This window comes from Myotis davidii, unplaced genomic scaffold, assembly GCF_000327345.1.
Source record: "Myotis davidii unplaced genomic scaffold, ASM32734v1 scaffold449, whole genome shotgun sequence".
Taxonomy (NCBI): domain Eukaryota; kingdom Metazoa; phylum Chordata; class Mammalia; order Chiroptera; family Vespertilionidae; genus Myotis; species Myotis davidii.
Genome location: NW_006383007.1, coordinates 4,531,141 through 4,546,308, shown reverse-complemented (window position 1 = coordinate 4,546,308; position 15,168 = coordinate 4,531,141). Strand labels below are relative to the sequence as shown.

The 15,168-nt window shown below is 46.7% G+C and overlaps 1 pseudogene; it reads right to left on the bottom strand.

Annotated features, from left to right (window-relative positions):
• The window catches only part of LOC102758529, a 1,234-nt pseudogene extending 727 nt beyond the window's left edge, over positions 1-507 (bottom strand).
• Between the last annotated feature and the right edge of the window lie 14,661 nt (positions 508-15,168).

Genomic DNA, 15,168 nt, shown 5'->3' with positions numbered 1-15,168 from the left:
ACTTTGCCATTGTTTCATGATCCTCAGAAACCTCAGGAAAAACCCACTGTATTGTGGTGATGTGCTTTCTGTCTGTGAAGAGCCAGAATCACTGGCGTTAAGCAAATATGTTGGACAATCATGGTGTAATTTTTCAGGCGGGTGGCCTGCGCAAGCCAGTTCATTTTCTTCATTTGCCATGTCGCAGTCCCCACTTCTAGGGGACTGTTTCTTTTTAAAGCAAGAATTTGGAAAAGGATAATGAACTTTCTGTGGTAGATCACCTTACGCAGTTTATCTGGCCTTTTCACAATGTGTCCAACTGTTCTATTTATGTAAGCAGCCAACCATTTTGGAGATTTCTTAACCTCCTTCATGTTTCTATTAGTGAAATTAGAAATCCTTTTTCTAGGACAATCAATGGAATGATCCTCAATATTATTATAAAAGTTCAGTTTTTTAACATTGTGGGTTTCAGATGCCATCATCTCCCAAATACCAGTGCCTCCTGGTACCCCGGCGCCTCAGTCCAGCCCCGGCGCTGACCAACTGCGCCTGGAAGCCTAGAGAGTCCCCGGGCTCCCAGGCCAAGCCCCACTCAGGGCCATTCAAACGCAGCCGCATGCCTCCATTGACTTCCTTCCTTTTTTTTTTTTCTTTCTTTATTGATTAAGGTATTACATATGTGTCCTTAGCCCTCCCCCTATTGCCCCCCCCACTCATGCCCTCATCCCCCTGGTGTCTGTGTCCATTGGTTAGGCCAGTATGCTTGCATATAAGTCCTTTGGTTGATCTCTCCCCCTTACCCCCACCCTCCCCTACCTTCCCTCTGAGGTTTGACGGCCTGATGGATGCTTCTCTGTCTCTGGATCTGTTTTTGTTCATCAGTTTATGTTGTTCATTATATTTCACCAATGAGTGAGATCATGTGATATTTATCTTTCTCTGACTGGCTTATTTTGCTTAGCATAATGCTCTCCAAAAAGCTCTTCATGACTTCCTTGGACCTTTAAGAATGTTTTTCTGGAATTTTATTAGCCTTGATAAAATATTTTTCCGGAATTTTATTAGCCTTGATAAAATTTATATTAGCCTTGACTCTTACCCAATGTCCCCATCAACTTCTTGTTCTTCACAAAGTGTGCTTATTTGCTTCTAATTTCAAATTTATTTTTATCCTCTCTATGTATGTGGACCATTAATTTTTTAAAAATCCTCACTCGAGGATGTTTTTATTGATTTGAGAGAGAGAGAGAGGGAGAAAGAGAGAAACATCAATGTGAGAGAGAACATCAATTGGTTGCCTCCTGTACACACCCTGATCAGGGATCAAACCCACAACCACTTGGGACTGTGCTCCAAACAACAGCCATATGGCCAGGGGGAACCAGTAAGTTTGAAGCAGATGTGTCGGATATGATAGATCCTCCCATGTTGCTCCCTCAGACTACTGGGTGCCTCTTCCTTATCTCCAGTGTGTGCACTCACCTGCTGTTAAACACAGAGCATGAAGAGGAGGGTCTCAAAGGTATCTCTGTGGGAGACCTTGGATGCAGTGCCCTGGCCGCTTCCAATGGCATCTCACTCCAACTCAGGCTGCCAGCCACCTTAGTGATAATAGTAATGAAAGCAAATATTTTTGTGAGCTACGTGCCACCTATTTATGCATTGTTTTATATAATCTTCCCTTTGAGTATACTAGAGGCCTGACACACGAAATTCATGCACGGGTACGGTCCCTAGGCCTGGCCTACAACCAGGGCCATCTTCCCTGGCTGCCTGCAGCTGCCCCCCCCCCAACCATCCCCAGCTCCCCCTTTGCCATCAGGTGATCAGTGCCTGATGGCCGGGGGAAGGGACTGAGAGGTTGGTTGTTCCTGCCTGCTCACTGGCCCCGCCCCCACTGTAGGTCACCCTCTGTGTGTGGGGCGACTGGCAGGGTGGGGGCCTTGGCCTGGCGCTCCCCGTGTCCCCTGCCACCCACCCCCGGTTCTCTGTTTGCCATAAGGTGATCAGAGCCTGCCAGCCAGGGAAAAAGACCCAGAGGTTGTAAGTGTGCCTCATAGTGACTGGTCCAATGGCGTTCTGGTTGTTCTGCTGTTAGGTTCAATTTGCATATTACCCTTTTATTATCTAGGATAGAGGCCTCGTGTACAGTTGGGGGCTGGCTGGCCTGCCCTGATGGGGGCCCCAGATTGTGGTGGGGGTCCCCGCTGGGGGGGCGTGCTGGCCTGGGTGAGGGGCCACCAGGGGTTTGCAGGCCTGCCATGCCCCCGATCATTCTGGTCTCTGGCCATTCCGGTCATTCTGCCGTTTCAGTCGCTGGGCTCTTATTATATAGGATGAGGCAAATCCTATTATTATTCCCACTTACACGCGAGGAAACCAAGGCTTAGGGAAGTTAAGTCACTTGCCACAGTGACACAGCTAATATGTATGGAACTGGGATTCGAACCCAGGAAGGCTGATTCCAGAGTCCTTACTCTTAGCCACTGTACTTATATTGCCTTTCTAAATAAATGTGAAATATGCTTAGGGATGTAAAACCTAAAGTTTTTTCAAATGGACAGCCCCCAAATCGACAATTTTAAACAGCACATGAGGCAGTTCATTAATGACTGCTAGAGCATATCTGAATATCACAGCTGTCCTTTAATTGTTGGAGGACTTAGAGTGGAATTAGAGTGGCATTGTTTGCCGTTGGCATTTGGGACTGTTTCTCTGAGTCTGGCGTCATGGCGTGGCTTCTGCACAGCATGATGGACATGTTTTTGTAATACGAAGACACTGAGCAGTTTCTAAGAAAGACACGTTCCCATTTGGCACAGCTCGTATTGTTATTTACCTTTCTGTTTATGTACATGTTTTGTTTCCTTAAATAGACTAAGCTTCTGGAGAACAATGCCCTCCAATGACTCCCATATTGTAGTGAATAATGCTTATTGATGACAGTGGTGATGAAAATAGAAGTGACTGCTGTCTCCTCCCTGTGGCCTGTCTTACCGAAGAGTGTTGTGCACTGAATGTGTGACCAGCTGCCCACTAACTCAGCTCAGGTCTGCAGTCCAATGACAACCTTAGCAGATCGAAATCTCTTTTCTTCTTCACATTTAGTTTTATTCTTCTGTAAATTCACTTGCACTGTTTCTTGGGCCTCAGAGTTACTTGCCTGGCATTTTCAGTAATGGGATCCATACTAGATACTACATCCAAATATCTTCAGATTTATTTATTTATTTATTTATTTTTAAAATATATTTTATTGACTTTTTACAGAGAGGAAGGGAGAGGGATAGAGAGTTAGAAACATCGATGAGAGAGAAAGATCAATCAGCTGCCTCCTGCACACCCCCTACTGGGGATGTGCCCGCAACCAAGGTACATGCCCTTGACCGGAATCGAACCTGAGACCTTTCAGTCCACAGTCCGCAGGCCGATGCTCTATCCACTGAGCCAAACCGGGTAGGGCTATCTTCAGATTTAATAACATGTTTTTAAATTCCACTTTGCTCCAATAGGAAAGATGCTTTGCAACATTTTGCCCTTGTACCTCAGGAATTGCAGCAGATGTGTTCAGTCTCAGCCAGGCAGGTGTTAAAAATAAAGGCTGTTGCCTATTGATTATTTCAAGTTAAATTTAAAATCCTTGGCCTGGCAAAGTAGAAATAAACACAGCTGAATTTGATGTCTTCATCTAGCTCACACACACACACACACCAAAAAACAAACAAAACCCAAAACAAAGCATAAAAGCCCAGCCAGTGTGGCACAGTGGTTGAACCTATGAACCAGGAGGTCACGTTTCGATTTCCAGTTGGGGCACATAGCGGGCTCGATCCCCAGTAGGGGGTGTGCAGGAGGCAGCTGATCAATGACTCTCTCTCATCATTGATGTGTCTATCTCCTCCCTTCCTCTCACTGAAATAAATAAAAACATATTTTAAAAAACACACAAAAAAACCCACGGGTGGAAATAAGGTTCATTTTTATGTCTTCTCACCCCAGTCCCTCCACCCCATCCCGTGCTTGCTGAGCTATCTCAGCCCTTAAATCTGGACCTGTTCAGTACTTCCACAGGCTGGTGTTTCCTTCTGGTTTCTGGACAGTGGATGGTCCTTCTCCTTATCTTTTCTCTTCCCCTAGTTTGACTTTGTCTAAATTCTGGTGCCCATTTAAAACTTGGAAATTAAATCCTTCTCTTTTAGGTTAAAATGAGCTGGAGAAACTGATTAAATTCCTCAACCCTAGATCCTTTGCTCTTCTGTGGGAATCTTTCTTCGCACAGTAACGTGAGCAAAAGCTTCCATTCCAATCCCCAAGTAATTTATTTTTTCCTCAGCGGCACTCTTCCTGTCTCCCACAGTGTACTGAACGGGTCCTTGGTAAGATTAGCTCTGCAGCGATCTCAGACCTCAGCTCCTCTTTCCTTTCTTCCTGATTCCATTGGCCTGAACCGAAACCTTTCGTTGGGTGCAGTTTCCTTATTTGACCATTATGCCGTCTTTGCCTTCAATGGTGCCTTGTTTTCTCCTTGTGCCAGTGGCAGGAATGAGGTGCCATGGGAAATGCCATTATAAGAGAGAGGGGGTCCAAAGACCATTGGCCAAATGGCACATCGTTAGCTGCTCTCGTCCACTGATTACCCATATGTACTGTTTGCAGTTATGGGCAACCTTGCAAAGACTGGCATAACAATAACGGTAGTTGGCAACTATTTGAACAGTTCCTGTGTGCCAACTGCAATGTTAAATCCTTGAATAAACATCTCATTTGATTTTCACAAAATCCTGTGGGGAAGCTACCGTTGTCACCACCATTTTATGGAAGAGGAAATTAAGTGAGGGTTGGAGAAGTTCCGTAGCTTGTAAGTGTTACAGCTGGAATTTAGACCCCAGTGGGTCTAGTTCTAAAACCCATGTAGCCACGTGTAAAGGAAAGGCATGAGCTCTGGACTCAGGAAGTCCACCTTTGAGTCTGGCTCCACCGTTTACTAGCAGTGAGTCTCAGCCAGTTTTTGTTTTATTTTTACCCTTTTAAGGGTCAGCTTCCTTACTTATATCTGTAAATAATATCATATACCTTTCGAAGTCATTGTGGGAAGTATGATCAATGGTTATGAAGTGCTTAGCCCCATGCCTGGCATATGATAGGTAATCTATGGTGAATGTTATAATTATTCTCACTTCTGCTTGAATATTACTCTCCCCCATTTGCTCTGTCGTCTTCTCCAAAGGTCTATTTTTTGCTTGAAAATATATTTTAGTCTTTGCTTTACCTTATCATTCACCTTCTATTTGTCCAGATTTCTGTGGATCATGGGAAAATATATGAAAGAAGGGCTTGTGGTATGGGGTGGAATAATCAATTGGTACGGCTGCTACTCTAAAAAATTGAGGTGAGAACCCAACTCATAGAAGAGGAAATTTAAGTTCAAGTTTAAATTTAAACTTGACGATCCATTCCAGTGGGTCAAAATATGTCACCGTGGTCTCAAGATGAAAGTAAAAAAGAAAAAAGGCAAAGTGCACCTCAGAGAATGAGAATTCTCTCCAGAAAAGAGATATTTATGGCATCTCATCTCAACAAAAGCACTTTTATCTAATTCACTAAAAAGCACTCCTCAGCTGAAGTGAGCTCTAGCCTGGTCATCTGGGACGTCCTATTGAATAGATCCCTCTGGTTTTTATTTGCCTGCAATCTGATATTGCTTCCATCATTTTCTAACCAAATACAATGGAAACCACTCAGTCTATGATTTCTCTCATATCCTGCGCAGCGTGTCTGACTCTAGTTGTCATAGGAACTCGATTCTGGTATCTCGGGTTGTGGGCCATAGTTTCACAAAGCAATTCTTACTAATAATGAAAACTCATGTAGCACTACAGCCAGGCATGGTCCTATGCCTCTTACAGTTATCAAACCATTTAATTTTGACGACAATCTCCAGAGGTAGGCAATATCATCATTCCCATTTTGCAAACAAAGAAACCGAAGCCTAGACTCAATCATGTGCCCAGGGTTCCGTGGCTGGCATTTGATCCTACGGAGCCTGCACTTAGGGTCTGTCCTCTTAACCACCACTCTTACCAACCGCAGTTTCATGCAGTACTCTCTGAGACGTTCTATTCTCTATATTTTCGTTTTAAGTGGTGTCTGAGTGTGACTTGCTAGATGATTTAACAACTCTAATGGGTACAGACACCAAGTTTGAAAACCACTGGCTACACCAGTGATGGCGAACCTTTTGAGCTCGGTGTGTCAGCATTTTGAAAAACCCTAACTTAACTCTGGTGCCGTGTCACATATAGAAACTTTTTGATATTTGCAACCATAGTAAAACAAAGATTTATATTTTTTATATTTATTTTATATATTTAAATGCCATTTAACAAAGAAAAATCCACCAAAAAAATGGGTTCGCGTGTCATAGGTTCACCATCACTGGGCTACACCCTCTCTGTTGTGTGATGGACACCTCAGGCTGCCTCAGCCTGGCGCCTGGAACATTCTATTTGCGTCTCCCCTAGCTCTGATGCCATGGTCGCCAGCAGCCCGGTGCTTAGGATTTGGCCTCCTGTTGGAAAAGAATGCATTGGTTGTGTGCAGTTCAAGTAACCCCCTGAATTAGTGAGCCGTCTCTCTGGTTCAGAGTGGGAGGCTGGACTAGGAGAATCTGCCACCAAGAAATGGGTCCCTGAGAAATGGAGTCATCAGATGAGACTTCAGTGCCGTGATGCTGAGGGCCATGTCCTGGACCTTGACAGAATCTTCAAGGCCCACTTTGTGACGTCTTTTGTAGGACAGCCTACGAGATGTCTTCCTGGGATGGTGATTGCAACACTGAGGAGTGACGGCGGGAGCCTGATTTAAACTCCCATGGCAACTAGCATCATTTGTTCCACAGTCAGAAGCAGAGCTCAACACCCTGGCTCTTCATCCAATATACAGGGGTGGGCAAAAGTAGGTTTTCAGTTGTTCATAATAAATAATATAATAAATAGTAAATAATCCCAGTATATAAAGAGCCAGGGTCTGTAATGTCCAAAAAGACCGAACGGATGACCTAATGCCAGGCTGCACGCTCAGCAGGCTCGAGTGGGTGGGGACTGGTGAGCAGGCTGAACTGCTGACTTCTCAGTCCCTCCTGGTCGTGGGCACCTCGATGACCCAGCATTGACTGCCGCTGCCAAGGCGGCTGCGATGCATTTGGTTGGGGCGGGGGGGGCCCTCCATCACTCCATGATTGCCCTGCAGAGGGAGGCCCAGGCCACAGGCTGGGGGGGCTCTGTGATCGCCCCAAAGAGGGAGGCCCAGGCTACCCAGCTGGTGGCAGTGGGCGGGACCTCCCTCAGCAGGGCGATCAATTGTGGGGCTCCCAGACTGCACAAGGGAGCAGGCCGGGCTGAAGGACACGCCCCCCCCTCCCCCATGCACGAATTTCATGCACCAGGCCTCTAGTAAGTAATATAAATAATAATACAATAATAAACTCTGTTTCACATACTCGCCACTATAAACCTACTTTCACCCACCCCTATATATTCTCATTGACTCACATTTTTTCAGAGAAGACACTGATGCTGCTTTCCCACCTCAGCTTTATTACTCTACATGAATAAATGCAACACATCACCTGCAAATAATTGATTGAACTTTGATGCCTTTCCCTCTCAGTGCAGCCAGTTTCTCTCTTAGGCCGGTATCCAGTGGGGCCATGTCTTTATGCATTATGCATCTCTGTGATTATGCATTAAATTCTTGAGAACTAGCAAGTGATACCAAAATTCTTCAAGCATGTTTGGTTATGCTAAATAATTGATTGCATCTATTATTTATAAAAGCTTACTTGCTGAAAGTTCAGACATAGGTTCTGCCACCCCATCTTCTCTATTAGATTTCAGCTTCCCCATATGAAGTCCAAAAACTCACCTACAGATCGCAGTCTTTAAAAGCTCCTAGGCAGGTGTGCTGATGAAGTCCTGCATTCCAGACAAGTGAGACTGGCTTTATGCCAATAGACACCTGTACTGACCTCCTCCCACGGTCATGGGGCTAACGCTTGCCAAGGCTTTAAGCACCTGGGGAAACCAATTTCCAGGTTTATCGCCTCAGTAGCTGCCGTGTCCTAGATGATGAGTAGCTAGGGACCTTCTGGACCTGGATCAGTGTGATCATGTGATACGTTATACGCCCACCTAGTTTGTAAGAGTGGGAAGGGAATGTGAACATAGAGAAATATGTGTGGCTGTCTGGAGAAAAAGACGGCACAATGAGAACTTTTCTTGGTCTTTTGAAAAGTGTATTCCAGAGAAATGGTAAATAGACCAAGTCAGTGTAACTAGCATGTCCAACAAACAATTAATTAGTAATACATAAAAAAAAATACTTCTCCCCTGTTGTCCTTTTAAATTTTATTTTAATAGAGGAAGGTTGGTGTGAAAACTCAGCCTGTGATTTTTTCCAGCTCACGTTCGAACCCTGTGACTTTCCATCTCCTTAGGAAAGTCATCTCCTATCACGTCCTTATGTCATTCGAAGTTGTACTGTGTCACAGTTTGGAAATTAGAATGACCACCCCAAGATGAGAAATCAAACCTGTGAACTTGACTTAATGTCAACCCTTCTCCATTTCAAGCCTGCATCAGGCTAAGGGTCTAACCTGGGAGAGGTTGGTGGGTAGATGGTAGCTTCTCTGTGGTCTCTGCCTTACCCTTTTTTCCTGCCTGCAATTCTGTTTGCTAGCTAGTTTCTGAACCTCCAGGACTGGGTGACAGGTAGGAAGTTAGGAATAAGGCTCCCCACTCCCAGAGCTGGGCCAGTGTTTGACGTGGTCACCTTTCCTTGCTGGACATTGTGTTAGGTTCTTCAGAAAACCCCATTGTTGTCATCTCTCTCTTACAGTTCTCTGGGCATAAGAACATGCATCTTTATTCCAGGAGGTCTCTTTGGATTTCTTTCCACGACCTTAGTAATCCAGTGTCCACCTCTAGCTTCTTTTTTAAAAAAAAAATATATTTTATTGATTTTTTACAGAGAGGAAGGGAGAGGGATAGAGAGTTAGAAACATCGATGAGAGAGAAACATCGATCAGCTGCCTCCTGCACACCCCCTACTGGGGATGTGCCCGCAACCAAGGTACATGCCCTTGAGCGGAACCGAACCTGGGGCCCTTCAGTCTGCAGGCCGACCCTCTATCCACTGAGCCAAACCGGTTAGGGCCACCCCTGGCTTCTCACTGCTGTGGTGTCTCTGCCCCTCTAGGTGTCCTATGAGACAGGACTCACGCTGACACCATACTAGCAGTCTCTCTTGAGTGACCACATTTGGTCCACAGGACACACTTTCCCCCCAAAACCCCACACGAGCACACCAGTGCCTGCAAGCCCCTTCCTCCTGTCACAGCCACTCTACGTGTTGGGGTGCAAATCTGGACCCATTCTGTTAAGCTGTTTTTTAAAATTCTCCAAGTGGTCTGCTTGAACCTGCTTCCTTGTGTTTGAGGTGAAGATACAGCTGTAGCCCCTTTCCTCGGGGATGTTAAGGGAGACCCTCACAGCTCATTAAGAGCTCCCCCAAAAGAGCACTCTACCTGTCCCCCCACATCCTCCACCCTGATGCCTTTCATATCTTTGGTCTGGATGAAGTGCCCAAGAGTGGTGGAGCCAGTCTTGATCATTTTCTTGGTGAATTCTGTAGAAGGGGGTTTGTTTCAGTCATGTGGGACTCTGATATCTATCACATGGTGCCTCCGTGAAATAGAGGCAGAAAAAATCCCATTCTAGTATCTTATTCCATGCACAACAGAGATAGAGGTAAAAGGTGTGCATTTCAGTTATCTACTGCCGCCTAACACCCCGAAACCGAGTGGCTTAAAACAGCACCAATACATCATTGCTCGTGGTTCTGCGGTTGGCAGGCGGCGCCTCCGCTGGTTTCACCCGGGCTGGCTGCTGCAGCTGCCTGGGGTGTCACTCACATGGCTGGCAGTGGCGCTGACTGTTGGCTGGGCGCCTCGCTTGTCATTTTCACGGTTCTCATTTCCTGGGAGGCTGACCCAGCTTCCTTTCATGGCGATCCAGACAGTGTTTTGGGGACCAAAGCAGAAGCTCTAAGGCCTCTTGAGGCCTAAGCTCTGGAAATCACACAGCCTCGCTTGCATATATTCTGTTGGCTAAAGCAAAATGACAGGACCAGCCCGGAGTCGAGAGGTGGGAAAAAGAGCTACCCTTAGCATGTATGGTCTTGCTCTCCCAGTTCCCGACGGAGAATTCTGCTTGGACCAGCTCTGGTTCTAGACCAGTGGTTCTCAACCTTCCTAATGCCGCGACCCTTTAATACAGTTCCTCATGTTGCGGTGACCCCCAACCATAAAATTATTTTCGTTGCTACTTCATAACTGTAATTTTGCTGCTGTTATGAATTGTAATGTAAATATCTGATATGTAGGATTATTTTCATTGTTACAAATTGAACATAATTAAAGCATAGTGATTAATCACAAGAACAATATGTAATTATATATGTGTTTTCCAATAGTCTTAGGCGACCCCTGTGAAAGGGTCGTTCGACCCCCAAAGGGTTCGCGACCCACAGGTTGAGAACCGCTGTTCTAGCTCCTTTCTGACCAGAGTGGAGTTAGGAAAGGAATTAGAGTCTCTATTGGTTTGACTGGCTTCCGTGTGGAAAGGCAGCAAGGAAGGGAACAGAAAAGCTCCGGAGGTGAGAGGAGGGGGAGGAAAAGCAGAGCCAACTGTGGCGGCTTGGGAAACGCATCCCTTGGAGTGGAGCACAGGTTGGTACTGGGGGTCCTTGATTTGGAGAAAAGAGGCCGGTTTTCCATTCATGAAGGTACGACAGGTCAGTGTCTGTGTGAATCGGGGGATGGACCTTCTGGAGTTTATTGTTAAAATGGACTCCATCGTAGATTAGATTCCCCTTGGGGCCTGGCTTACGGTGACTCTATGGGTGTTAACCAGATACTGACTCCTCAAAGCCGAAGCCCAGTGCTGATGGCCTGTTCTTCCCCCTGTCCCCCCGGACACATATCCCACTCCCATCCGTTCTCTCCTCTGACTGAGCTCCCATGGGAGGTGAGCCACCCAAGGAGAGGTGTGGGGTCCTGGCCAAACAGCCTCTTCTTCACGTGTGAGGTTTCAGGAAGAGGGGAGCAGGGAGAGCAAGGGAACCCAGGCCATTGTTGGCTCTGCGGCTCTGCTCTGCTGTCGACTGCAGATTCACGGCTCAGGGGTTTTCCTTTTTAAACCATTTCTAAAGCCTTTAGAAATCATTTAAAATGGTGTTTTAAAAGTGTGAATGCTTTTTGTGAGTGTATCTCGAAATGAAAGGGCCTGTGTCTCCCATCACATGCCCTCTTGGGGCAGGTGGGGCGCAGGGGAACGGGCGGGGGGAGGCGGTGGAGGCTGGTGGCCTGGAAGGGCAGGTCATGTTGCTGTATTCAGCTGGCAGAGGTGAGCAGGCTCAGACAGCCGGTTGTTGAAGCCGAGAAGCACCCTCGTGGGGGAAGCTCAGAGGCTTGACTTGGCTCAGATTTTTAAACAAACACACAAAAGCTACAGAAGAATTTATTGTTCACTTTCAGAGAATAGGTATATGCTTGCCTTCAAGAGACTATTCCATGCTGAAAAAATAAAAGCAGTTTTAAAATTGTGCTTATTTTTATTATCAGTCACTCTGTGATCCTTTTGTCCTCTTCAAAAACCGTTGTCCAGCCCTGGTCTGTGTTGCTCAGTGGTTAGAGTGTCAGCTCCTACACAGAAGGGTCAAGGGTTTGATTCCTGGTCAAGGGCACGTACCCGGGTTGCAGGTTCGACCCTTGGCCCTGGTCCGGCACATGGGAGAGGCAACCAGTGGATGTTTCTCTCTTTCTCTCGTCCCCCCTTTTTCTCCCTCCCTCCCTTCACTCTCTCTAAAAAATCAATGGGAAAATATCCTCAGGTGAGGATTAACAACAACAATAAAGAATAAAGGAAAATTTTCTTTAAGAAAACAACAAAAAACCGTTGTTCACCCGAATCCTAAGCACTTTTCTTGCAGGAAACACCCGGCAGTAGACCCTGTAGAGCGGGTGTGGTGTGTGTGTTGTGTGACCCTGTAGAGCTGGTGTGTGTGTGTGTGTGTGTGTGTGTGTGTGTGTGCGCACCCTTTCCCACAGCCCCGCAGCTGGCTCAGCACCAGGACCGCAGGCTGTGCTGAGCTGGTGACCAGAACCTCACTGCGGAGAGGCTGCCAGTAGGGGGCGTTGTGTCCACACCGCCCGGCACCCACCCTTATGATGACACTACCAGGCTTCATAAATTGCTAGAAATTTAAAGCTGGAGGGGATATTAGAAACCATATCGTCCACTGGTTTCCTTTTACCCACGAGGAGCCTGTGGTCCAGAGAGGGTAGTTAGTGGTGGAAGTGGGGCTGAAACACAGACCTCTTGACTTCCCTCGCATCCTCCTCCAACTCCCCTCACCCCCACCCCCGTATTGTGATCTCAAATACCTTACCAGTGCATGGGGAACTATTAGAAAAGAACAGAAGATGGTAAGGTACCTACTGCTGTTTGCCTGGGAAATCACATTGTGGGGCTTTTTACATTTGGCCTCAGAGAAATAGTCAACTCCGAACTAATAGGGAAGAGGGGGGTTGGGAGAACTAGATAAGGAAGGTGAGGGGATTCGCTAAAGAACATACATGCATACTCCGTGGACACGGACAATAGTTTGGTGAAGGCCAAGGGAGGGAGATGGCTGTGGGCAAAGGAGGGCAAAAGGGGGACACTTGCAATAATGTCAACATTAACATTTTTAAATTAAAAATTATTATAGCTAAAAATAGCACACTTGTGGGGGAAGCTACAATTTATTACCAATCACCAGAAGGTTACAGTACTAAGAGAGACAATATGTTAGTGCCAGTCCTCAGTTCTGTCATCACTTGCTGGGTGATCATGGCCAAATGTCTAAACTTCACTTTGCCTCATCTGTAAAATGGGGTAATAGTGTTAGTGACCAATGAGATGAGACGAGTTAAGTGCTCACTTTAGGTTTTTGCATATTCTCAGGCCTCAATAAGTGCCAACAAAAACAGCAACAATAATAATAGTAGCAGCTATTTGGCATCTGTAACTTCAGCTGCAATGTAGTTGTGTCTCTTCTCCAATTGGATGTGTAGCTCTTTGGAGTAGCTTTTCTACCATCTACCAGTAAGTACCCTCTTCAGAACCAAAGTTGAGCTAGCTAGGGTTAGGGAATAGGGGGTGGGTGTGGAGGGCTGGGTGGGGTGAGTGAGTGGCTGTGTAGTCTAAGCTTGTGAGTAAGAGAGAATTGAGTGGGGGAGGAAGCATGCTGGGTGCATTCTTCCCCAACTGGGGAGCCTTCTTATAGGTAAAAAAACAAAGGCCAAGATGTGGGTGACAACTTTTTTTAAAAAAGAGAAAATTTTGGCTATTTAAAAAAATGTACATTTTTATTGATTTCAGAGAGGAAGGGAAAGGGAGAGAGAGAGAGAGAGAGAGAAGCATCAATGATGAGAACCATTGATTGGCTGCCTCCTGCATGTCCCCCACTGGGGATGGAGTCCGCAACCCGTACTTGTGCCCTGACTGGGAATCGAACTGTGACCTCCTGGTTCATAGATTGTCACTCAAACACTGAACCATACCAGTTGGGCACGGCCATTTTTATCAAGTAATTTGTGCAATGTTTAGCATTTCTTATACAGTTCTTATTTTTTGCCATTGCTGTTTTACATGTCTGGGTGATGCTTGTGTCCATTCTGTAACATGTTTCAAATACTGAAGTTTTTATTGAGATATAATCCTATATAATAAAAGTGTAGTATGCAGAAGCATTGATCAGACCATCAAACCTCAGAGGGAAGGTAGGGGAGGGTGGGGGTAAAGTGGAGAGATCAACCAAAGGACTTGTGTGCATGCATGTAAGCCTAACCAATCGACAGAGATACCAGGGGGGTGAGGGCGTGAGTGGGATGGGGTGGGGGGGGCAATGGGAAGATAAGGACACATATGTAATACCTTAATCAATAAAGAAAAAAAAGGGGTAGTATGCAAATTATCTCCTTGACTGGGAGTTCATCTGGGAGTTCGACCAGGGGGCAGGGCTGGCCGGGGGAAGGGAGGGAGGCCCTGGCCAGCAGTGGCAGCAACTGTAGCAGGCAGCTGGGGGAAGGGAGGGAGTACCTGGCCGGCAGCTGGCAGCTGCTAGGAACCCTACTGGTGCACAGATTTTGTGCACTGGGCCTCTATTTGACATATAATAATGTGTTAGTTTTAGGTATACAACGATTTAATATATGTGCACTAGGGCCCCAGTGCATGAATCCGTGCACCTTAAAAGGAACTGTGGGCCGAGAGGCTGTGGTGGGCACAGAGACCGGTCTCTGCCCATCCTCCACTCCCCTGCCCAGCCCCTACTGCTGCTGCTCCCAGTATCCTATATGCTGGCAGCCCCACTCCTGCCACCGCTACTCGCACACACTGACAGCACTAGCCCTGCTTGCACCTGCAGCCAGCACCGGCAGTGGGTGTGAGTGGGGCCGTCACTGGCAATGGGTGTGAGAGGTGGCTTCCAGCCCCAATTGCCCCTCAGGAGCAGGGGGCGATGGAGAAGCCCTGAGGGGCGATCGAGGCCGGCAACCACTGCTTGCACCCGCAGATGGCGCCAAGTGATTGGGTACAGGGCTCCAGTACTGGCAATGGGTGCAAGCAGGGCTGGCGCCGACCGCAGATGCGAGCGCTGGGTGGGACCCCTGTGCACGGGAGCAAAGAATTTTCAGTAACCACCAGAGGCTTGCCCTGATGACAGTGTCCAGTGCCCTGCCTTGGCCTGGTGTCCCCGCTCACCTGCTCCACCATTCCACCACAGCTGACACCGCCATGTTTTGTGCACACCCCCTGGTGGCCAGCGCACATCACAGCGACCAGTTGTTCAGTTGTTCAGTTGTTCCGCCATTTGGCCTATTTGCATATTAGCCTTTTATTATATAGGATATTACGAAATGATCACCACAGTCAGTCTAGTTAGCATTCATCACCTCCCATACTTATAATTTTTTTCTTGTGATGAGAACTTTTAAGATCTACTCTTTTAGTTACTCTCAAATGCACAATACAGTATTGTTAATTACAACTAACTTAACTCTCAAATCCTTAAGTTTTGTTT